Source organism: Armigeres subalbatus, chromosome 2 (genome assembly GCF_024139115.2).
Source record: "Armigeres subalbatus isolate Guangzhou_Male chromosome 2, GZ_Asu_2, whole genome shotgun sequence".
Taxonomy (NCBI): Eukaryota; Metazoa; Arthropoda; class Insecta; order Diptera; family Culicidae; genus Armigeres; species Armigeres subalbatus.
Genome location: NC_085140.1, coordinates 434,720,896 through 434,747,480, shown reverse-complemented (window position 1 = coordinate 434,747,480; position 26,585 = coordinate 434,720,896). Strand labels below are relative to the sequence as shown.

The following is a 26,585-nucleotide window of genomic DNA, read 5'->3' as shown; positions in this document are numbered from 1 at the left end:
AAAGAAGACCGTTAAAATTTTAATTTCTTCCTGCTTGGGAGGGGTGTGATTGCGATAATGGTTCACAATTATTATTCCAGGACAAGCCTGAAGAGAGGACATAAGTTCCCTGAGCTCGTTGTCAGCTTGTGTCTTTGCTATAAAACGGAATTACTGGGAGCAAACAGTCAACAAGCCTCAGTCTCATAATTATAAACTTTAATTAAATGTCGAGATTTGTGTTCGGAGCTGGGAAGGGGCGACACCAGAAGGAGACAATGGACGGCGTCATATTTTGCAGTAATTAAACGGAATTAGACTCGCTCAGCCGTAAATTAGCTGACTGCTGTCGTCCTCGCCGTTGTCGTTCGCGCTGGTCTGGCACAGAGAAAAACTGTAAACTCATTAAAATTTGAATGGTGATAAAGCTGCCAACTGGGGATCACTCACGTGGAAGTTGCAGTGCGGCGAGTGTTCCGTCATGTGTGTGATGTCATTTTTCCAATTTTCCCGGCCCCTCCGCATACGAACTACACGTTTTCCACCCACAGTGGCACTGTCGTCGTCGTCGTCGTCGGTACACGATGATCATTGTATCATATTGTAACTGCAGGAAAAGCTTGGCTTCCAACTTTTCGATAACTTTGATGTGCGCGTACCCAAATGGGACTCGGCGGATGTGGGTCCGGGATTGAAATGAGAGACGAACGTGGAGCTCTTTGAAGAACGACTTTCCTCTCATTCGAGGACACAATCTTCTCTCCGGGAATCGTTTATTCATCTCCATTTGCATCCCGCCCGCCATCCACGATTCCCGCAGAGTTGTTCCAAAATGACTACCGTCGTCGTCGTCGGTTGGCATGTGGTTGCGTGTAGGTGATGTGTGACTGTCGGTATGTTGAAGCATAAATTTTTAATCATAATTTTATTGCAACTTTTTAATTTTAATTTTAATTTGAGTGCACGGTGGAAGTTCTTTTTTGTTGACGATTTACCACCGGAGCAGCCAACGATTTTTCATCCGGAATTAATTTGTCCCAACATGCACATGCTGGTCTGTGACCGCACTACACTCGATTTTTCTCATTAGAGGTAGGCCACACACAAAAAAAACTTGGAATCATTTCATGAATATGAAATGACTAGTTGAAGGATTTTTTTCTATGCAAAGTGGCAATGTTAAATGTGGTGTCGCATTAGTTGACGCACAAATAATGACCGTTGAAGCCAATGTGTCACATCACAAGCAGATTCGCACATTTATTAGACATATGCATCATTTTGAATTCAGGAATCAAACATTTAATTTGAGATTATTTAACTCATCAATCAGAATAAGGATTGTTGATTTCAACATTCCAGGTTTTGATTTTGACATTTTGGCTTGTGAAATGTCATCTGCATGTCATTTGACTAATTTGTTCATAACTTTCTTTAGAAGCCAAATTTATTCCATAATTTTAGATGTACTCATAACGCTTGAGTAGGGCTATATTTTTGTCCAAGGGTACATTGCTTTAAATATAACATCTGAGGCTGGAGAGTGAAAACTCTCCAAAATGTCACGTGTCATTTGACATAATGTCATTTGAATGACATTCTGCCTCCCACGCCCCAGATTACATATTTACAGCAATGTCTCGTTAGACAAAGTTGTAGCCACATTTAAGCGCTATAAGTTCGTCATACATCATGAATTGATAGCTACCTTCTGGAAAATGTTCTGGGAAAATTATACAAACAAATGCAAATGACATTTTACAACACTGTGTCGAACCATGAATTTTGGATTCCATATTCTGCTTTTCAAATTGAGAATTTTGAATCGACGAGTGAGAATGCTCAATTTTGAATTCCAAATCAGAAGTTAAGAATTTTAAATTCTGATTTTCAAAGTACGAATTCAAAAATTTATTTTTTCTGCAATTTTCAAAAGTCTGTACATTTATAAAACTTTGAATTTAAGGCTTTCAAACATTGAAATTCTAAAAAAATCCGGAATTCGAAATGATGAAAAAAAAAATCCTGAATGCCAAAATCGTTTGTTTTTTGAACTTATAAAATAGTAGTTTATGCAACAAGTTGCAAAACAGATGATTTTTTCAGCTTGAGTCGAGTCGAGAATACACTATTTGAACACTCACCCAAGCTAATTGAGCTAAATGTGGTCATGTAACTACTGTTCTAATGATGGTTTTTCATTAAAGCACCCAAATGAGGATTTTATGCAACCCATTTGAGTTGCATAATGTTCATGAAAGCACCCATTTCATTGGTATGGAAAAGTAGGCCGTTTCATCACTCAAATGTCAACTGTAAACCAGGATCATAATCAGGAATTGCAAAAAAAAAACTAACATTCAAAACTTAAAAAAGATAAGAAATCAGAAAAAATCAGATATTCAAAAAAATCCTAAATTTTAAAACAAAAATTACAGAATTGCTCCCCAATTTTGTCTACCCCCGATTTTATGACGTTTTCGACCCGACTTTGTCACTCCAAGAAAATTTTAAAATTTTAGTCTTTCTATTTATTTTCGTAATTAATACCGCAAACAACTATGATTTTCATGAAATATCTTTCACCGCCTGTGACTTATTACGAATCATTTCTGAGTACCATTAAAGAATATATTAAGCATTTTCCGACACATAATTTCCGTTAACATATTTTGCTTTGCCGAGGCATAACTGATTCATATTTGAGAAACAAATTAAAAAATTCTAAATATTTTTTTTTCTGTTTTTGTCACATTTTCTAATTTTATCACCCCGAAATTCATTAGGGGGTGATATAATCAAGATATTACTGTATTTCGAAATTTCTATAGGTTCTAATAAAATAAAAAAAGTCAAAAATTTCTGAGAATCAAACTATTTTGGAGATTCCAAAATTCTATATATTTTTAAAGTTCTTTAAATTCTATATACTTCAAAAATATTTAGTTCAAATAACTCTTTTAATTTAAAAAATTCCAAATATATTGAAAAAAAAATCAAAAAATCTAATGATTTTAATATAAATTGTGTATTTAAAAATATGTATTTATTTTTGAAAAATATGAAACCATAACAAATTGAAAAGTTTTGACAATTTGAAATATTATAAAGTAATTAAAAATAGCAAAGATTTCATTTTTTTTTAAATTCCAAATTTTCAGAGATTATATTTGTTTGACAAAATTTCTCGACGATTCATTCTTTTTTCAAAGTTAAAAAAAAATTTAAACAAATTGTAAACTTTCAAAAATTTATAAATTAAAGAAAAAAGTTTAATTTTTTTTAATATTTCAAATTTTTTAAATATTTTATTAATTTAATGGTATGAAAAAATCTAATACAAAACATTTCTAAAAAAATCCTAAAATTAAAAAAAAATTACGTTCCAAAAATTAAAAAAAGTAATAAATGCTAGAAATCCGAAAATTTTCAAAATTTGAAAAAAGATCATAAATTTCTGTTTTTCAATTTTTTTAAATTCTAAAATAATTTTTTTTTCTGTAAGTTTTTAAAATTCACAAAAAAAGTTATTTTTTTTTAAATATTCTAAACATTTTCAATACTTTATAAATAAAATAAAATATAAAAATCCCAAACTTTTTAAAAATTTGCACGATTTTTAAGTTTTTATATTCATATATTATTTCCAAAAAATCTAAAAAAAAATCAAATTCTTATTTAGAATACTAAAAATTTGTAAAATTCTAAATCTTTCCAAAATTCTATTTTATGTAAAATTGAGAAATTTCTAGAGATCTTAAAAATAAAAATATGAAAATTCTAAAAAAAAATATTCTGAAATTTTAAAAATTCTAAAAAGAAAGTGAATGTTAAAAAATGCCTAAAATTCTAAGAATACTTGGAATCTATAAAAAAAAATTAATTTTAAAAAGTGAATTATTTTCACTTTAAGTTAACAAATTCGAAAAATCTTGAAAATTCTTAAAAATTTGGAAATTCGAAAAATTTTAGAAATTATAAAAATTGTTGATCATGAAAAATATTTTCAAAATTCTTAAAAATTCCAAAATTTTCAAAGTTTTAATTTTTAACAAAAATTCTCGATGACTCAAAAATTTTAAAAATTCTAGAAGCCTTTTTTTTAATTTTTCAAAGTTTTGAAACAAATTAAAAATTAAAACTGAAAAAAAAATTTTTTTTTGAGTGATACCATTTTTTTTCAATATTTTATAAATTTATTAAAAAGTAAATATTTGCACGATTTTAAAGTTTTTATAACTCTAATATTTCCAAAAAATCTCAAATTTCTTTCATGAATAATAAAAATTTGTAATATGCCAAATATTTTCAAAGTTCTATTTTTTTCTAAAATTTAAAAATATTTAGAGATCTGAGAAATTCTAAAAACATATTTCTAAAAAATCCTAAAATTAAAAAAAAATACATTACAAAAATTAAAAAAAAAGTAGTAAATGTTAAAAATGTGTGATTTTTGAAATTTGAAAAATTCCTACAAGGAATAAAAATTTTAAAAATTACAAACTCATTAATAAAAACTACCTATTTAATTTCAAAAATTATGAAAAACCAGAAAAATAAAAACAAAATTCTTGTAGTTTTGACAATTTGAAATATTATTATAAAAACCCAAATTTATCCCCCAGTGGTGATTATGCCTTTCTCGATTCAATATGTTGAATTCGAATTAGTATGAAATGCAATGTAAATTGCCTACATTTAGGCGGTTAATAGCTTTGATGCGATTATATCACGCTGCTTAAAAATAACTCAACTATGAGAGTAATGGATTGCGTCACGGCTAAATTGATTAATGATTTAAAATGTGCATGTACACAGCGTATTTGATAAAAGAAAAATAGAAATATTATTCAAACCGGATGAGATATTAGCAAACAAAAACAATAGTGTCCAACTAGGAAAGTTTCTCCGTCGAATGAAACTAGTTGCACTCGAATCGGCCAAGTCCTTCTATATGAAACGTGTTTAACAATAAAAAATTCCCGGGGCTAAACACACACACACAGTCAGACATGTGCTCAGTTTTTCGAGCTGAGTCGATTGGTATATAACACTATGGGTCTCCGAGCCTTCTATCAAAATTTGGCTTTTGGAGTGAAATTATAGCCTTCTGGTACAACTTTGTTGTACGAGAAAGGCAAAAATATAGATTTTCGAAGCTATTAAAAAATTTAAGATTCTCAAAGTTAAAAAAAATCTTAATGACTCAAAATTTTTAAAGATCCTAATTTTTTTTTTAATTTTCAAAATAAAAAAAAAATGAAAAAATCTGTGAATTTTTGAAATTTTACAAATTTTTTGGTTCAAAAAAAGTTTCCTACAATTCTAATATTTCTAGAAAATCTACAAAAAAATCAATTTATTTTTAAGATACTAAAAATTAGTAAAATTTCAAATCTTCTCAAAATGTTTCTAAAAAAATTTCTAAAATTTGAAAAAAAAAGTAATAAATGTTAAAAATCGACTAAATTTTGAAAATTCTCAAAGTTCTTAAATTTGAAAATGTTTAACTATATGCTCAAAATTATAAATTCTAATAAAACTAATAAATTCGAAAATTTTTGGAAATTCTTTAAATTTTGGATATTTTTAAAATTTTGGATATTCTTAAAATTTTGGGAATTTTTCAAATTTTGGGAATTCTTAAAATTTCGAAATTCTAAAAATTAGGGATCATTTTTTTAACTATTGTATTTATTTGACAGGCTCAGGCGTGTATAACACTTAACGGAGCCGAGGCTCTTAATGATCTTTACAAACGTAATCATCTTATTATCAACAGTTAGTAAGGGAAAGGGATTATGGATCATTAAAAATATTAAAATTTAATTCAAAAATATTTTTAAAAAATTAAAAGATCTAGCAAATTTTGAAATTGAAAAAAAAATGTTTATGCAATAATTTTGTTTCTTATTTTAATTTTATTTTTATTTTTAAATTTAACATTATGTTGTTGTGGTTTTCCCTAATGTTGCGATCAAGATGAATGCACAGCTAGGTGTTTCAATCTGCCCAATTTATGGACGAGAAGAAGGCGGGGGTGAAAAATTAATTTTCGATGCAAAACATAAACAAACCGGCTGGCTCTCCCATACTGAAATCCATGATGGCTGAATCGTGAATTTGGCAGATTGGAACACCTAGTGGTGTATTCATCTTGGGTGCGATAGTGTTAAAATGGTCCATTCTAGAGATTAATGCATCGAAAATATTTGTTATTTGTATTAGGAACAAAAATCAACATTCTGCCTTAATAAAAGGCGTGCTTTGAGCCTTTTATTGTGGTAGTACTAAAGGTCCTATTGAAGGACTGACCTTCAGAAAATAATGATAGACAACTGCGTCCTATTATTGCGGTAGTTTGCTTTTATTGTGATAAAAACTAAACAACATAAGTTAAGCAAAATTGACGAAATATTTACTAAACTAGAGTTAAAAAGCACACTATTCGACTTCTACAATGTGAAAAAAGGTAAACAGTTCGGTTTTAAAGAATATTTGAAATCAGTTTTGGTTTGACGCGGTACTTAACTGCTCCATAATAGGTCGTGTTACCCAATGGGATTTGAAAATTTTAAAACAATTTCAAATTCATAAAAACTTTAAATAAAAACATAAAATTCTTGAGATTCTAAAATCAATAAAACCAAGAATTTTGAAGCTTTGGAAAGCTTTGAAGTTCTGGAGATTCTAAAAAATATAAACTTTGAAAAATCTAAAATCTTTAAAAATTTCTAAAATTAAAAAAAATGTTACAAACATTTTAAAATCTTTGGATTTTTTACATTTTGAAAATTTTTATAATTTTCAAGTTATAAAATCTTTAAAATTACATAAAATTTCAGAAATCTTAGAATTAGAAAAATTAAAAAATGGAAAGTTAAATTAATTTGAAACTACTCCAAATTTTGAAAATTTTAAATAGTTTTCGGATGTCAAAAGGTTCAAAGTGATAGCTAAAAATTGTTGAAATCAAAAAAGATAAGATAATAATAAGATAATTTTCGAAAAATACTAAATCTTTAAGGCTAAAGCTTTAAATGCTCTCAAAATTTTAAAAATCGATAGATTCTTGAAATTTTACAATTTTTGAAAATTTGAAAAATTTAAGCCGAAAATTTTTAAACTTCTGAAGGATCTCGGAAATTTAATTATTTTTTTAAATCTAAACATTCCAAACACCCAAAAAAATTCTGAAAATTTTCAAGTTTTAGATGTTGCAAGAGATTCAAAAGTCGAAAAATTTTAAAATTTATTAAATATTTGAAAAATTTTATAATTCTTAAAACTTTTAAATATTTAAAAACTCTTAAATATTGTAGAAAAAATTGAAAATGTAGAAATGTTAATGAGTAAAAGAAATATTGAAATATAAAAAAAAAGAATTAAAAAAAATGGAAAAAAATCAAAAAGGAAAAAAAATATATTTCCGGTGTTTCTATAATTCAAATATTTTAGAAGCTCTGACTTTATTTTTATACATAAATTTGAAAAATTATAAACATTTTTAGAAATTTCTGTGGAAATCTTAAAATTTTAAGAACTATGGCTACCGCTTCTGCCTCATACGCAAGAGGTCCTGGGTTCAATCCCAATTCATTCCTCCTACGTCTTTTCATATATTTCTCATGTTCTAGCAATCGCTAGTATTGGAAATGGGCTTTCACACCGTTTTCATCTTCTATCCCTATACCCACTACTTGATTAGTTCTAGCAGGTAACTGTTAGAGTTCGGAATGAGCGAAAAAAGTCGTTTCGGCATCCAATTAGAATACACCCTTTCATTGCTATCACATTGGTAACCCGTTAACCAAGACATAAAACCATAAAACCCTAACCTCCAGATTCCAATAAAATTCCACAGGAACTCGTGGCGAGTGCAGAGGTGTTCTCGGCTTGCAATGGGCGACTGACTGCATCATCAATTCCTTCCCATCCCCGACAACCGTGAAGACGTGGCCAGCGCCGTTATTGACCACCCAAAATGCTAGAGCTCTCGGACTGTGCAAATTGAGGTTGGAGAGCAATTTTTAATTAAAAAAATTTAGAATATTTAAAAATGTTAAAACAAATCGAAATTCCAAACATTTTTAATTCTTTTAAAATTATGGCAGGTCCAAAATCCAAAAATTAAAATTAATTAACTGAAAGTTTTAAACATTTTAGGTAAATAAAAATTTTATCTTGAAATTTCTAAAATATTGTCAACATTAATAAATTACAAAGGGGGCGTCCACAAAGTACGGCACGGTTCTAGGGAAGAGGGTGTTCATGATGAATAATACAAAAATTCCGGAAGTTTAATTCAAAAAGTGTTCCGAAGAGGAAGGGCTTGCGTGACGTACCTCATGGATCATCTTAAGTTACAGATTAAAGTTTGAAAAATACGAAAAATTCCCAAAATTAAAAAAAATGTCTTTTAATAATCTAAAATTTCTGGAAACTTCGAATGTTTTAGAAATTCCAAACATTTTATATTTTCTGATTATGTTTTTAACTTAGTTTTGATTTACCCATTTGATTCATATTCCGAACACTTAGCACATTTTTTCCCTTCGGAGGTCTTTGTGACACATGAATTAAAATATTTAAATAGAACAATAAATTGTTTCCATCGGAAACAGAATAGAACTTTCATATAAGCGTTTCATAATCATATTTCATAGATTGTAACTATCAATGTGAAATGATTTTATTCTGCCAAACTTTGTTTCATATTCCGAACATTTTGATCCAAATTCCGAACACTACCTTAAATGAACTAAAATGCAAACTTCCAACGTAATCTCTTTGGTGGACAATTGTAATGTCCTTGATCTGTACGCCTGCCGAGAAAATTCGTTCATTTATGCAATAATAACGAACTGTTTCAGTTAAATTTCCATGTCACAAGTGTTCGGAATATGAGTCAGAAACTGTAGAGTTTTATATTTTTATTTTTTAAGGTTTTTAAAATCTCTAGATTTTTTAATGTATTTGAGAATTTTTTTTGAATTTTTCAAAATTTTGCTAAATTCAATGATTTTATAAACAGCTTTTTTACATATTTTACAAGCTTTGGAAATTTTTCGGTTTTTGAGAATTTAGAAAATATTCAAAAAATTAAAATGTTAGAAATTTTCAAAAGTTTTAGAATTTTTATAATTCAATTCATATTTAATTTCAAGTTCAATTTCATACTTCCATTTTAATAAAGGGTACAGTACTCAGCTTTCTTCATTATTCAGGATTAAATATCCCGGTTTTCTGCTTCATCCAGTATAATAACTTAACGAATAACCTCACGACACAATGTTTTAGAAGAACGCCGTCTAAGCATGGTCGCGCTAATTATAAAAAAACTCAAAAAACATTCTTTCAACAAAGAATCAAAAAAATCTACCGACACTAAAAAAAGCCCCCGTCTGATCTTCGAACCAAGTGACAGTGACTGACCCCGGACCAATAGCAATGTGACGTTGAGGGCGACAGTTCGAGTCCGATTACGAATGATAGCTCACGTCCATCCAGGCCACGTTGGTGCAGCATTCGAAGCCACATCCATTTACGTGAGCAGCAGGACAGGAGGAAAAACGGAAACGTTTTACGATGTTACGTTTTGTTATTGTGGGAGATCACGTACGAAGATCATCTTTCTTCGCTCGTGATTGCGCCCAGTGCAACTGGGTGTCTATTTGCAGATTCACCGAGCCGAGATGACGGTGATGACGTCCGTCCCAAGAAACGGAACGCATGCGGATCCTGGACGTGCCAAAATCGCAATTTGCTTTTTCACACTCTCGTCGTTTTTTTTCTGCCGGCAATAAACGAAGAGCGAAGACGGAAAACCTTTCGAAGATGCGTCCAGCTGATCCAGATCGATCTGTTCGGGCTTTGTTCTGGGTCCTGTAATGCTGCCTTTGTTCGATATGGGTGCAAATTAAGAGCGGAAAGCGAACTTGGCGAAGGTGGGTGTCGACCATTAACGGGAAGAAGGAGGATCGCATTTGTGGGATTATCTCGAAGCATTTTGGCACCCGATGACTGGATGTTGTAATCCGGTTGTTGGCCGATTGAATGGAAATTTAATTTTCCCATTCAATGGGATTAGTGTGGTGGACAAATTTTCGGTGCGATTGCTTTCGGACATTGAATGCGTTGCGTTCCACCGAGATCAGGGAGACGTTCGATGCTGAAAAGGATCAATGACTGCGATAGTGAGGATGAAGATGACGGGTGATAGGATCTCGTTCGTCCGTGCGTGATTGGACAATGAGAACATTTTCTTTGCTTCAAGAATGCCGAAAGCTTTTGTATGGAGATGCTTCTTGGAAGACTAGCAAGAATCCATAGCTTTCGAAGATTCTATAGTGAGTCATTAGAAGGTACGACCGAATACCATGATGATGTCGACTATGGAATGAAATGTTTTAAATATTTCGAAATAAATAAAAAAAATATTGTTTGATCATTTTGTTTTGAATCAAAAGTTTTCGATTGCAATAGTTCAATCTGACCACGACAAAAAAAATTGCACCAGATCATTGACAAAATTTTCGTTCAACCATCTGTGACAAATCCCGAAATGTTGCAACCACTACGCCAAAAAGGTGAACGCTACCGCAAAATCTGCTTAGCTTTCTAAACATAACGCCTTTCCGCACTGCTGCTGATTGGAAACCAGTACAGCAACCCGCATATGTGCAATGCATCCCTTTTCTCCTCCCAATTCAGCCCACAACCATTTCACTTTTTTTTTCGCTTCCTTCAACGGTCCATCGACAATCCGCAGACAAAGCAAATATCGTCGTCCTGCTTAGATGCCATAAAGCGGATTGCAGCAATGTGGCAAAATGTTCGCCCGCTTTGAGACCACAGCATCCTTTATTGATTTTACGGCTCGCAGCCAAAAACCGCCATTGGTGACCGTTCACCGTTTCGGATTACACAAATGAGCAATCAATATGTTGCGATTTTTCCAACTCCCGTTCGTTTGCGAAACATCCTTATTATAGTTGTAATCGATTTTGTCAAAATACAGGATTCATCTGGACTGCGATTGATTGATTGATGATGGTGAAACTCTTAGATTGAGACCTCCTCGAAGGAGGATGGCGCATCTTTCATTCTTATAGAAACGAATGAGCAGACACAGCGCTATTGAGTAAGAAAACATCCTTAATCGATTAACAAGTTGACAAGGATTCAGGGGAATCGGAAAAATTGATAGTTTACTATCTTGATTGTGCTTGCAATTCCCAAGCGGATGAAAAATCGTTTGTGGTAATGATGGTGTCGAAATGTTTGCCTTCCAACAGAAGGAACTTTCTTCCTCTTCAGTGTCTGGAAGTTAAGGAGATACAAATTAAAAGCCTTTGTCCGAATTGCTTCAAGCGTTTCGTCGTCATCGTCGTTGTCGTTGCCAGGTAGGTCCTTTCTCTCTAATAGGGATGATGCGGGCTGATGAGTTTTGCTGAAGCTAAGCCGGATCTTCATCTCCCGTTTCGGAGTCTTTTGTAGTTGCGCCGGGTGTGCGTGATAGCAATTCTGTCATCCGTTGTGCAAATGTTCAATTCGAAAATTGCTTTTTTTCATCTGGATTGATTGATGAGTCAATCAAAGGCTTATCAAATACAACTCGATCTTTTTGTACTTGATTGTCACTATTTTTTTTCTATTCGTTGTTGTTGCACTTTCGGACTGTCCATGCTCATTTAGCCCAATATTAATTATCATCCAATGAGCATGCAGTTTAGCATCTCCGAGAATCCAACTCAAAGCCAATTTACCGCTAGAAGAATTTCCACTAATTTTGAGTGTCAAGGGATTATGACAACTTTCTTCGTCCTGCTGGAACGTAGGATGGAAAAAAGGAGGAAAGACAATGCACCGCATCCATTGCGCAGATGAGTTCATCCGAGGGGGATCGATTTCGGACGGACTTCAAAGCCCACAGTTTCTGAGTGCGATCCGACGAGGTGTGAAAAAAAAACTAATGATAATCCCGTCAGAAGTGCGACGCGTAAAGTTTTTTCGTCGCATTTCAAAATTTTGAAAGGAAGAATGAATTTCAGGTAGCTAATTTTCATATTCGGTGTATTGTTCTATCCGGTCAAACTGCAACGCATGGTGTGAGAACATGTAGAGGAGGGAGATAAAAAGACGGAAAATATTAATATTGCTCTTTTTTTCGAAAGCGAAGAACCCTTCTGAATGTGTCAATCAAAGGCGAAATGTAGATTATTGTCACCTTGAGATCTTCCTTTCAAAATGGTTTTGTTCAAATCTTTTCTGTAGCCCACATCTCTGCATTGAATACATCGAGCTTATACGATCACAAATCGCTCGATATTAAGAGTAGTTTGTGTGCAGTTTTTTTTTTCTGTTGCTTATTTATTCTAGTTTCGTCATTTTTCAATAATTTTTGTCCAGTTGATCGATCTACAAAATAATAAAACATTTGCATTATTTTCAACTAAAGCGATTTCTTTACAGTCTTTCTACAAACAATTTTTTATCATTTGGAGCTCAAATAAATGACATACCTACTTTTTCCATTAGTACTTGAGTAGACGAAAGCGCAGATCTTAATGTAGTCGTTTATAAACTCCGTTTATCATAATTCCGCATTAGTAAAGAACATTCACTCGACTTTCCATCAGAAATTCTTTCGAACTTCCAACAGTTCTTCAGAACATCCAACAGAAATTCTTTCAAATTTCCAACTGAAATCCATCCCAATATCCAAAGGAAGATTTTCCTAATTTTCAATGGATGTTCATCCCAATTCGTTCGAATTGTCAATGGGAATTTATTCGAATTTGCTACGGAAACTCATACGAATTTACAACGGAAATTCATTCAGATTTCCATCGAAAATTCATTCTGATTTCCATGGAGAACTCATTCCGATTTTCATTGGAAATTCATTTGGGTTTCCATCGGAAATTCATTCCAATTTGCTTCGGAAATTCATTCCAATTTCATTCCGAATTTAATCGGAAATTCATTCCAATTTAAATCAGAAATTCATTCCAATTTCCTTCGAAAATTCAATCCGATTTCCATCGAAAACTCATCCCGATTTCCATCGGAAATTCATTTGGGTTTCCATCGGAAATTCATTTCGATTTCCATCGAGAATTCCTTCCGATTTCCATCGAGAATTCAATCCGATTTCCATCGGTAATTCATTTCGATTTCCATCGAAAACTCATTCCGATTTCCATTGGAAATTCATTTGGGTTATCATCGGAAATTCATTCCAATTTCCTTCGGAAGTTCATTCTAAATTTCATCGGAAATTCATTCCGATTTCCTTCAGAAATTTATTCCAATTTACTTCGGAAATTCGAAATTTTTAACTTCATTCCGAATTTTATCGGAAATTCATTCCAATTTGAATCAGAAATTCATTCCAATTTCCTTCAGAAATTGATTCCGAATTTCATCGGAAATTCATTCCGATCTCCATCGGAAATTCATTCCTATTTCCATTGGAAAATCATTCCGATTTCCATCGAAAACTCATTCCGATTTCCATCGGAGATTCATTCCAATTTCCTTCGGAAATTAATTCCAATTTAAATCACAAATTCATTCCGATTTCCATCGAAAATTCATTCCGATTTCCATAGAAAATTCATTCCGATTTCCATCGAAAATTCATTCCGACTTCCATCGAAAATTCATTCTGATTTCCATCGAAAATTCATTCCGATTTCCATTGGAGATTCATTCCGATGTAACGAGCATGTCCGTTCTTTAAATGTTTTCGTATTTACTTCAGTATACATTATCCAAAATATTATAATTAGTTTGAACCAGTCTAGTACTGGAAAGTTCACCCACTGCATGAATCTTGTTTCATATTCACGAGTAGCGTCCCACAAGCAATCATTTAAATGAGTTCCTACCCTAGCCAACTCGCACATGCTTTAACCGCCCAAAAGGGAAAAGCGATAACAGCAAATATGAAATTAGCACGCTCGTCGCTGTCCAATGACCCCCGGAGGAATGCATTCAGGGGATATTGAACTTGGATCCACTCTCTCAGATTTAGCGAGCCGTTTGATGTAAGCCTTTCGGCGAAGACTAATCCCCCTCCCTTTAACCTTGGTCGTTTCGCGAGCGTGGGAATTATTCAACCTTCGGATTTCCGCTCCGGATTTCCCGAAGGTTATGATTGCGAAACTAATTAATAATGCGCACCTTGATCTGAGGAAAAATTGACCTCGATCGATCACTTCGTTCTGGCTAGTGGAAGAGGCAGGAGTGATCGATTTTTAAGTGTCGCGCCGTGATGTGTTGTTAAAGGTTTATATTAGCATGCTTGTCTTTGATTAATTTTAATTAAGTCTTTCCCGTTTAGATTTGTTGAGTGTAACTTGTTGAGTGCAACGTTATATTGCGTAAAGTTATTAGCAGCTTCGTGCGTGTGGTTAAAATTGTGCAGGTAATTAGTTGGTCAAATTTATGTGCAATTTGTGTGTGTGTGTTAATCGTGTCGTCGTACGACACCACGTGATTTGAACCAGGTTTGTGGCATTCTGCGGAGCCGTACACATCACACCAAAAGTCAACGATCGCTTCTGACCCCACCGTCAGCTACGAGGGTTTTCCCGGAAGTTCGTCAACCGGAAGAGGGTTTGCGAACATTCATCGCGCCCTAGGCAAGGCTAGCAGATACCCGGATTCATCGCGAAATTGCGCCAATCGTCTACAATTCATCGCCGCGACGACCGTACCCGTTCATCGCCGCCGCGTGAAGCCCACAGACCGGAGGGAATCATCTGCGTCAACGTCATCGACGCGAACATCAATCAACGCGTCCGTTCGAATGAACGACCGTTTGATTCCCGTAAAGTCCCTTCAAGCGTACGCAAACCGTAAGTAATCATGCATGATTAGATAAGTCCATGCGCATGGCTCAGTTCCGCCGCTACCGAAGAACTAGAGTAAGTAGCGTGCCAATACATCTTCCACGTGACTGTCCTTAGCCCAAGCGCTTGCGCTGACAGTCGCGTCTGAGCACACACACGACCAACCGGAATGAACACACTGCACGCATAGAACTCAACACACGCTCCGAATGAAGACAGAGGTTAGATAGAGAAAGAGAGAGTAAGGGAAAGCAAACAGTAGGCCTAGGCAGAGAGTAGAATGGAAACATGAAGAGAAATATATGTATCTGAAAATGAATGTAAACTGAACATTTGTAGTGGGAAACTGTTATTGGTATTGCGGGCGGAATAAATGCAGGCCAACCGCCGTTAAGGAAAATCTATCCCGAATAGCATGTGATAATAAAGTTGGTTAAAGTTTAGCATGTTAATCGGTCGTTAATTTATTTTTATCATTTATTATATTTTGCTGGGGCGGTTCCCCGAAACAACCACGATAACTCCCTATTCTACCTTGGCAGGATTCGCAGGATTGGTCAGGTCATCCAGTGATGATAACAGGTCGTAAGTATTATTTCGTAATCGCCTAATCCCTACGCTTGTAAATCGATTTCCCTTCCCCTTTTCCCCCTACATTGTCTTCACCCCCAGTCTTACGTCACCCGATTCGTTCCCTCTCTGAAAACGGGAGTAATTAGACCCATTTCCTGGGGGTCTCAGCGGCCGGGCAGCCCTATATCTGGAAGGTGGTCTCCGAAAGGAGTGGCGCTTAAATCACCTATCTTATTTCCCCGGGAAACGTGCGGGTTGGCGGGTTATAACTGGCGCCCAACAAAACAAGGCTTTTGAAGTCCTTTTTCACATAATTTCTTCTAAATAAAACACTCTTGTGTAGGAACTTTTAGTTAAAATTTGTTTGTATATTTTCTGAACATAAATTGAACGTTTTTTCATTTTCGTATTTATTTTGTTTAATTGGTCATATTGCTACTCGTCTCCTATTTATTAAATACATTATTTATTTATTAAATTATTTATTTATTTATTAAATTATTTATTTATATATTAAACTATTTATTCGTTTATTAGATTATTTATTTATTTTCCTATTTACAAAATTATTTATTTATTTATTCAAATATTTATTTACTGATCTAGTCATAGAGCTAGAATTTTCGAGTACTATTTTTTGGTTAATACATGCAATTTGAATACTCATTTATTAATTACACATAATTACGATTCACATTTGATTGAGAACTTACTGCTCAAAATGTTTCGCTTGTTCCCACGTGCGGAGGATCTTAATCTAGAAGAATTAGATTATGAACTTCTTATACGCAATCAACCACAAGACGTTTTCTCACTCGATTTGACTGGAAAGCAGAGACATTTAAGAAGTTTATTTAAAGAAGATTTAAAAGAGGGTAGATCTTACCGATCGCCTCTATCAATTTCGGCGGAGGTTCAGCACATTCAAGGGCGAATTGATACTCTCGAAAAAGCTCTTGAGAAGAAAGTGGAGTCAAAGTATGAATCGAGGGTTCTACATTACTGGTATCGAACGAAATGGAGTAGGGCTACAGGTGAAGAAGAAAAGAAGATGCGAAGAGAGCTAGGTCAAAGAATTGAGACGATCATGAAACACTACCAGTTTGGACCACCACAGACCCCAGTTATCAATCAGATAAATAATATAATTACGGGTACAGAAGGGGCTGTAGGCGGTCATAAGTCGAATTCAGCAACACCCGAACGAGGAAGCGATAAAGGAAAAAATCTTTTGGAGGAAAAAATTACCGGAACCACTCCAAAAAAGCCATCTGCGAGTGTTGAGGACCCATCAGTAATCACCGTCAGTCGAGCAGAATGGAATGAGATGCAGACAATGTTGAGAGAACTGACTGCTAAACTGTCGGTAGCTAATTCTATACAACCGAGGGACAGAGTGAAAAATGATGATCCACCCAGGACTTCAAGTCAATGGCATGGTGAGGACTTGAACCAACGACCAGTTGATATGAAGATAAATCAACCAGTCAATAATCGCTTGCCACTGACATTACGACCAAACACTCCAGAACGGCAGAGACAGGTACAATATCCCATGGCGAACACGCACCGCGACAACAAAGATGACACCAGTAGCGATGAAGACAGACACGTTCCTACCAGGCAGTATCATGAGCTACCTAGACCATTTCAGGGAACACCAGAAACCTACCGAACACGCGAAGGGGACCAGAGGAACCGGTATTCAGCGAGCAGTGACTTCTCGGAGTATGAGAACTCAGGTTATCGTCCAACCACAGGGCATCCGCAGGAGACACGAACTAGAGTCCACTATAGACATTCGTTTCAAAATCGCATTGAAAAATGGAAGATCCGTTTCTCTGGAGACCACAGGTCGGTCTCCGTCGAAAATTTCCTCTATAAGGTCAAAAAGTTAGCAGAACGTGAAGGAATTCCTATGGAAATCCTTCTACGGGACATACACATGCTGCTTGAAGGGCCAGCGTCAGACTGGTTCTTCACTTTTGTCGACGAGCTACAGACTTGGCAAAATTTTGAAACGTCTATCACCTACCGATTCGGTAACCCGAATATGGATCAGGGCATTAGATCTAAAATTCACGAACGGAAACAGTTGCGAGGGGAAACCTTCATAGCATTTGTCTCCGAAATCGAAAAGCTTGATCGGCTGTTGTCTCGGCCATTATCTAAGCGCAGAAAATTTGAGGTAGTATGGGATAACATGCGCCAACACTACCGGACTAAAATTTCTTTGTTTGAAGTGACAGATCTTCAGCATTTAATCCGGCTGAACCATCGAATCGATGCAGCTGACCCACAAATTCAGCAACAGACACCTGAAGTACCAATGCGTAGACCGGTTCACCAAATCGAGGCACAGTACAGCGACTATGAAAGCGATCAGTCAGCGTCTATCAACGCGATAGGAAGCAGAGGTAATAGGAATTTTAGACAGGGTAATGTGCATGCTTTGACTAGGGACCAACAGACCAATTCAAACACTCTAAATTGCTGGAATTGCCAGGAGCAAGGCCATGGCTGGAGGCAGTGCCAGAAACCCAAAATCATTTTTTGCTATGGTTGCGGAAACATAGGCAGAACCATTCGCAGTTGTGAGCGATGCTCACCGCCAGCGGAAGGTGTCCTCCAACGCCGACAGGGAAACGAATAAAGGGGTGTGACGTCGGGAATTCGTTCATCCCTCCGGAAGCCGACGTTCCCAAAAACTCAAAACCAAACAAGACATACAACCCCTTCTCCCATATTTATCACATTAGAATCAATCATACAAAATGTCCACATATCAGGGTCAGAATCTTTGATTCTGAATTAGATGCTCTACTCGATTCAGGGGCGGGGATCAGCATCTTAAACTCCCTTGACATTGTCCACAGATACAATCTTGCAATTCAGCCAGCAGCAATTCGAGTCACGACGGCTGACGGTTCTGCATACGGCTGTTTGGGTTATGTAAACATACCCTTTTCATACAAAGGTCTTACAAAAGTCGTCCCGACATTGGTGGTCCCTGAAATATCTCGCCATCTAATCCTGGGTGCGGACTTTTGGGAGTCCTTTGGTATTAAACCCATGATTGACGTAGGAAAAGGACTTGAGGAGATTGAAACGGTTGAATACCGCGATAGCTCTCCGCTCTGTTTCACAATAGAGCCTTCAGGTGATCTTCCATTGCTGGATACGGCAGAGGAAGACGATACATTAGAAATACCAGTATATGAGGGACCAACAGAATCAACACCTAATACGGACGCGATAGAAACCGAGCACGACCTTTCCGAACTACAAAGACAGCAACTGTCGAACGTAGTAAAAAGGTTCGAACTAACATGTGTAGGTAAGCTAGGAAGAACTAACCTGATAGAGCATGAGATAATTCTCAAGGAAGGGGCGAAGCCTAAAAATGCTCCTATGTATAAATGCTCCCCCTACATTCAGCAGGCCATCGACGAAGAAGTGGAACGATTCAAAAAGTTAGACGCGATAGAAGCATGCTACAGCGAATATACCAACCCTCTTGTACCAGTTCTGAAGAAGAACGGCAAAGTAAGGGTATGTTTAGATTCGAGGAAAATCAATAAAATGACCGTGAAAGACACGTACCCAATGCGCAATATGCAGGACATATTTCGTCGATTGGGGAAGGCAAAGTACTTCACGGTCATTGATTTAAAAGACGCCTACTTCCAGATTCCCTTGAAGCAGGAGAGTCGAAACTTCACAGCGTTTCGGACGGCAAAGGGCGTTTACCGCTTCAAAGTGCTGCCGTTCGGTCTCATGAACGCTCCATTCACCATGTCCAGATTGATGGATAAGGCGATAGGCTTCGACCTTGAGCCATACGTATTTGTATATCTGGACGATATAGTGATAGCATCAAACACCTTCGAGGAACATTTACGACTGTTGAAAATTGTAGCGGAACGATTGCGGAAGGCAGGGCTGTCAATCTCACTCGAGAAGTCCAGATTTTGCCGGAAGCAAGTCGTATATCTAGGCTATCTTTTAAACCAAAGCGGCGTGGCCATTGACACTTCACGCATACAGCCAATACTCGATTACGCCCAACCTAAAACGCAAGAGGACATCAGGCGACTGCTGGGCCTCGCGGGGTTTTACCAACGTTTTATTAAAAATTATAGCCAGATTACTGCCCCGATCACTGATCTGCTAACAAAAGAAAATAAAAAGTTCAAGTGGACAAAAGAGTCGGAGAGTGCCTTCAGAAGCCTCAAATCTGTCCTCACGTCAGCTCCGATTCTAGGCAACCCAGATTTTTCTCGGATGTTTACAATCGAGTCAGACGCTTCCGACAGAGCCGTAGGAGCAGCACTTGTTCAGGAACAAGAAGGGGTGACTAGGGTAATAAGTTATTTTAGTAAAAAACTTAACCGAACGCAGCGTCGCTACTCTGCCGTGGAAAAAGAATGTTTAGGTGTTCTCTCGGCCATACAACATTTCCGGCATTATGTAGAGGGAACGAAGTTCCGTGTGGTCACTGATGCCCGGAGCTTATTGTGGCTCTTCAATGTGGGAACTGAGACCGGAAATGCGAAATTGCTTCGATGGGCACTTCGTATTCAAGCTTACGATTTTGACCTAGAATACCGAAAAGGAAAGGCTAATATAACGGCAGACTGTTTGTCTCGTTCGATAGAAGTCGATACGGTTACGATAACGGGACCAGACTTTGAATACGAGGATCTAATCGATAAAATTCAAGCAGACCCTGGAAAACATGTTGATTTCCGAGTTATAGACGGCCAGGTATACCGTTATGTAAAATCGTTGAGCAAACAGACCGATCCACGGTTTGCATGGAAGCTGATTCCAAGTTCAGTACAGCGGAGAGAAATAATTAGGAAGGAGCATGAAAACGCCCACCTGGGCTTTGAAAAACCGTCCGCCGCAATAAAACCGCGTTTCTTTTGGCCTCGAATGAATGAGGAAGTACGCCGGTTCTGTAGAAGCTGCTTGAAATGTCAGACAAGTAAGGCCGGAAACTCTAACGTTACTCCGCCAATGGGATCACAAAAACCTGTCGAATATCCCTGGCAGTTCGTGACCCTAGACTATGTCGGGCCACTGCCACCATCGGGAAGAGGTAGACATACCAGCCTTCTAGTTGCGACCGATGTCTTCAGTAAATTCATACTGGTTCAGCCGTTCAGGGAGGCAAAAGCGCATTCGCTGGTTGAATTTGTAGAAAACATGATCTTCAGACTATTCGGAGTCCCGGAAGTCATGTTGACCGACAATGGTTCGCAATTCATATCAAAGCAGTTCAGAGAGTTGCTGAAGAACTACAACGTATCGCATTGGTTGACCCCGGCGTATCATCCCCAGGTTAACAATACCGAGAGAGTTAACCGGGTGATAACTACAGCCATTAGGGCAACGCTGAAAGGCACTCATAACCATTGGGCAGACAATCTGCAAGAAATCGCTGACGCCATCAGGAATGCGGTTCATGACTCGACCAAACATAGTCCGTATTTCATAGTGTTTGGCAGAGATAAAATTTCTGACGGGTCCGAATACGCACGAATAAGGGACAACACCATAACGACAAACGACGGTAACAATTCGACGACCGAAAGTAGACGTAAGCTGTTTGACCAAGTGAAGCAGAATTTATCGACCGCCTACGCGAAGCACTCCAAGACATACAATCTCAGGTCAAATCCTAATTGCCCGTCTTACACTGTTGGGGAAACTGTTCTTAAACAAACTTTCGATTTATCGAACAAGGACAAAGGGTTTTGCAAAAAACTAGCTCCGAAATTCGAGCCTGCAATTGTTAGGAAGGTATTAGGGACTTTTACGTATGAATTGGAGGACCAAAACGGCAAACGCTTAGGGGTCTACTTTGCCAACAGGCTGAAAAAGATGCAGGCTCATCTAAACCATTAAGTGGTAGCAGTTTTTTAAGCTATGTACCTCCTAGTGAGTGACCACAGACTACGATGAGGAAAAAAAACACCTACGGGGTTAATTGCATCTTGAAGGGCATTTCGACGGACTCGTGGGAGGCAAGTTTTAGAACGAACCGAACACTGAGGGTACCGAAATTGTTCCTACACCAGCTATGAATAACTTTCTTGAAGTGACTACAAAACGACGCGTTGATTTAAACACCGAAAGGGCAGTCTCGAAGACGAAGTTACGACCGACTGTGGCGTACACGTTGTAAATATGTAAATAGTTATTTATTAGTAATCCTAGTTCCCTAAATCTTATCGTTAATGTTAGTATAGAGCCTTCTGTTAATAGTAAATTAATTGCCACTCACGATTACATTCGTTTTGGTTGGGTTTGTCATCATTGTACATATAGTAGTTCATTCAATTTCCATTTCATAGTCATTTATTTACATTTTCCGTGTATATTTATTTAAATATTTATAGTCGTTGTTTTCATACCTAAAAAAAGAATTAAAGTGTTAAAATTTTGTGCATTCACTCGTAAATTTGTAAACTAGTACAATAATTACCTTTTTGTAGTCATTTCTATAGTTATGTTGTAGTAGACGTCTAATCGTTCTCCGTTTATTCGTCCCCGTTGTCCATATCCTTTCGATTCGTTCACTTTGAAGCTCGTATCGTATTTTTGTCCCCGTCCTCCTAAGGCTGTGGGTGGTCGGTCCAACTGCGAAAGAAAAATAGAAACAAACCAACTTACATCTAAGGTTTGGAACGATCGCAATCGGCAAACTATCCTGGTAACACCGTCCAACCGTGATGGGACACCTGCAGAACACTCCAATAGCACATTTTTCCACCGTAGCGAACCCGAAACTCGAAAAATTTCCACTTTTCTCCGAAAAATTTCCACACACGTACCGATATTTCCGCGACGTGTTTGTTTTGACGTTTCTTTTGTTGTTGACCTGTATGATTGATAGACTGGTATGAGTGGCGATGAATGAATGAAGTAATTCATCAGAGTTCATTTATTTTGAATGCAAGGGGTGCATGGATGGTATTTATTTTGTGTTAATGTTTTAGAAAAATTTCTTTGAGAATTTTGTTGTCGGGTAAAGCCCGGCGTGAAAAATTCTTTCAAGAAGATAATTTGCGTTCCGATTTTAGAATAAGCATTAATCGCGGATGTGAATCCGTGGCTGCAAATTCTGAATAGGTACAGTATTTATGGTGGGAAGAAATCGAATCTCGCGCGCTCGCTTCGTGTTGGGCTTGAGGTTGCAATTTCGACCCATCGGTTCCGCGTCCACTTTTGTGGGATTTTCGTGTGCACTGTCTTCGCTAATCGGCATATGTCCTGGTGTAGAAGATAGTGTACCAGTTCGTTTCGTTTACCGCGTTAGCTCACTCATGTTTGTCGACAACATTGAGGTGATGCCTTTTAAATGTAGTTTTCGTTTATGTATCGTTATTTTTCTAATTTTGCGTGTATGTGGTCATCAACAATAAAAACAAATAAACTTCTTCAAATTATGTTCTCAATAGCTTTTTCCGTTCATATCAAAATCCATCGCCAGTACATGTTTATAATTGGTACATTGAGTCTTTCAAGTTCATTTTCGCTGGAGACTGGAGACTCAATGTCGTTGATAGTCAGTAGCAGGCAGGTTCCGTGATAGAAACTGTGCTGTAAGCAGAGATGGAGTTAGCCCAGGCTAACGATGAATCTATATGACCCCGAAAATTGAACAGATTGCTTCATGCACTATTGTAAATATGTAAATGAAAATGTCTTGTAGACTGTGTTTGGCCTACGAAAATTTGATTGGTAATTGTTATCTCCATTCCAATGCCAATCAAATTTTCGTACTTTTAGTGGGGAATGATGTAACGAGCATGTCCGTTCTTTAAATGTTTTCGTATTTACTTCAGTATACATTATCCAAAATATTATAATTAGTTTGAACCAGTCTAGTACTGGAAAGTTCACCCACTGCATGAATCTTGTTTCATATTCACGAGTAGCGTCCCACAAGCAATCATTTAAATGAGTTCCTACCCTAGCCAACTCGCACATGCTCTAACCGCCCAAAAGGGAAAAGCGATAACAGCAAATATGAAATTTGCACCCTCGTCGCTGTCCAATGACCCCGGAGGAATGCATTCAGGGATATTGAACTTGGATCCACTCTCTCAGATTTAGCGAGCCGTTTGATGTAAGCCTTTCGGCGAAGACTAATCCCCTCCCTTTAACCTTGGTCGTTTCGCGAGCGTGGAATTATTCAACCTTCGGATTTCCGCTCCGGATTTCCCGAAGGTTATGATTGCGAAACTAATTAATAATGCGCACCTTGATCTGAGGAAAATTGACCTCGATCGATCACTTCGTTCTGGCTAGTGGAAGAGGCAGGAGTGATCGATTTTAAGTGTCGCGCCGTGATGTGTTGTTAAAGGTTTATATTAGCATGCTTGTCTTTGATTAATTTTAATTAAGTCTTTCCGTTTAGATTTGTTGAGTGTAACTTGTTGAGTGCAACGTTATATTGCGTAAAGTTATTAGCAGCTTCGTGCGTGTGGTTAAAATTGTGCAGGTAATTAGTTGGTCAAATTTATGTGCAATTTGTGTGTGTGTGTTAATCGTGTCGTCGTACGACACCACGTGATTTGAACCAGGTTTGTGGCATTCTGCGGAGCCGTACACATCACACCAAAAGTCAACGATCGCTTCTGACCCCACCGTCAGCTACGAGGGTTTTCCCGGAAGTTCGTCAACCGGAAGAGGGTTTGCGAACATTCATCGCGCCCTAGGCAAGGCTAGCAGATACCCGGATTCATCGCGAAATTGCGCCAATCGTCTACAATTCATCGCCGCGACGACCGTACCCGTTCATCGCCGCCGCGTGAAGCCCACAGACCGGAGGGAATCATCTGCGTCAACGTCATCGACGCGAACATCAATCAACGCGTCCGTTCGAATGAACGACCGTTTGATTCCCGTAAAATCCCCTTCAAGCGTACGCAAACCGTAAGTAATCATGCATGATTAGATAAGTCCATGCGCATGGCTCAGTTCCCGCCGCTACCGAAGAACTAAGAGTAAGTAGCGTGCCAATACATCTTCCACGTGACTGTCCTTAGCCCAAGCGCTTGCGCTGACAGTCGCGTCTGAGCACACACACGACCAACCGGAATGAACACACTGCACGCATAGAACTCAACACACGCTCCGAATGAAGACAGAGGTTAGATAGAGAAAGAGAGAGTAAGGGAAAGCAAACAGTAGGCCTAGGCAGAGAGGAGAATGGAAACATGAAGAGAAATATATGTATCTGAAAATGAATGTAAACTGAACATTTGTAGTGGGAAACTGTTATTGGTATTGCGGGCGGAATAAATGCAGGCGAACCGCCGTTAAATAAAATCTATCCCGAATAGCATGTGATAATAAAGTTGGTTAAAGTTTAGCATGTTAATCGGTCGTTAATTTATTATTATTATTTATTATATTTTGCTGGGGCGGTTCCCCGAAACAACCACGATAACTCCCTATTCTACCTTAGCAGGATTCGCAGGATTGGTCAGGTCATCCAGTGATGATAACAGGTCGTAAGTATTATTTCGTAATCGCCTAATCCCTACGCTTGTAAATCGATTTCCCTTCCCCTTTTCCCCCTACATTGTCTTCACCCCCAGTCTTACGTCACCCGATTCGTTCCCTCTCTGAAAACGGGAGTAATTAGACCCATTTCCTGGGGGTCTCAGCGGCCGGGCAGCCCTATATCTGGAAGGTGGTCTCCGAAAGGAGTGGCGCTTAAACCACCTATCTTATTTCCCCGGGAAACGTGCGGGTTGGCGGGTTATACCGATTTCCATCGAAAATTCGTTCCGATTTCCATCGGAGATTCATTCCAATTTCCTTCGGAAATTCGAAATTCTTAACTTCATTCCGAATTTTATCGGAAATTCATTCCAATTTGAATCAGAAATTCATTCCAATTTCCATCAGAAATTGATTCCGAATTTCATCGGAAATTCATTCCGATTTCCATCGGAAATTCATTCCTATTTCCATTGGAAAATCATTCCGATTTCCATCGAAAACTCATTCCGATTTCCATCGGAGATTCATTCCAATTTCCTTCGGAAATTAATTCCAATTTAAATCACAAATTCATTCCGATTTCCATCGAAAATTTATTCCGATTTCCATAGAAAATTCATTCCGATTTCCATCGAAAATTCATTCTGATTTACATCGAAAATTCATTCCGATTTCCATTGGAGATTCATTCCGATTTCCATCGAAAATTCGTTCCGATTTCTATCGGAGATTCATTCCAATTTCCTTCGGAAATTCGAAATTCTTAACTTCATTCCGAATTTTATCGGAAATTCATTCCAATTTGAATCAGAAATTCATTCCAATTTCCTTCAGAAATTGATGCCGATTTCCATCGGAAATTCATTCCTATTTCCATTGGAAAATCATTCCGATTTCCATCAAAAACTAATTCCGATTTCCATCGGAGATTCATTCCAATTTCCTTCGGAAATTAATTCCAATTTAAATCACAAATTCATTCCGATTTCCATCGAAAATTCATTCCGATTTCAATAGGAAATTCATTCCGATTTCCATCGAAAATTTATTCCGATTTCCATCGAAAATTCATTCCGATTTCCATCGGAAATTCATTCCGATTTCCATCGGAGATTCATTCCAATTTCCTTCGGAAATTAATTCCAATTCAGATCAAAAATTCATTCTGATTTCCATAGAAAATTCATTCCGATTTCCGTCGAAAATTCATTCCAATTTCCATCGAAAATTCAATCCGTTTTCCATCGAAAATTCAATCCGATTTCCATCGAAAATTCATTCGGATTTCCATCGAAAATTCATTTTGATTTCCATAGAAAACTCATTCCGATTTTCATTGCAAAATCAATTGGTTTCCATCTGAAATTCATTCCAATTTCCTTCAGAAATTTAAAACAAATTACTTCGGAAATTCATTCCGAATTTCATCGGAAATTCATTCCAATTTGAATATAAAATTCATTCCAATTTCCTTCAGAAATTCATTCCAGTTTCCTTCAGAAATTCATTCCAATTTCCTTCAGAAATTTATTCCAATTTTCTTCAGAAATTCATTCCGAATTTCATCCGAAATTTATTCCGATTTTAATCGAAAATGCATTCCGATTTCCATAAAAAATTCATTCTGATTTCCATTGAAAACTCATT

The 26,585-nt window shown here is 36.9% G+C and overlaps 1 protein-coding gene and 1 long non-coding RNA gene across 4 annotated transcripts in view; both read left to right on the top strand.

The window, feature by feature from the left end:
* LOC134213593 (transcription factor hamlet) overlaps nucleotides 1-26,585 on the top strand; it is a 329,303-nt gene that overhangs the window by 237,153 nt on the left and 65,565 nt on the right. The window lies entirely within an intron of this gene.
* Nucleotides 14,181-14,800, top strand: LOC134218005 (uncharacterized). The gene is made up of 3 exons (XR_009981214.1): nucleotides 14,181-14,274; nucleotides 14,330-14,413; nucleotides 14,496-14,800. It is a non-coding gene; the product is annotated as an uncharacterized LOC134218005 (long non-coding RNA).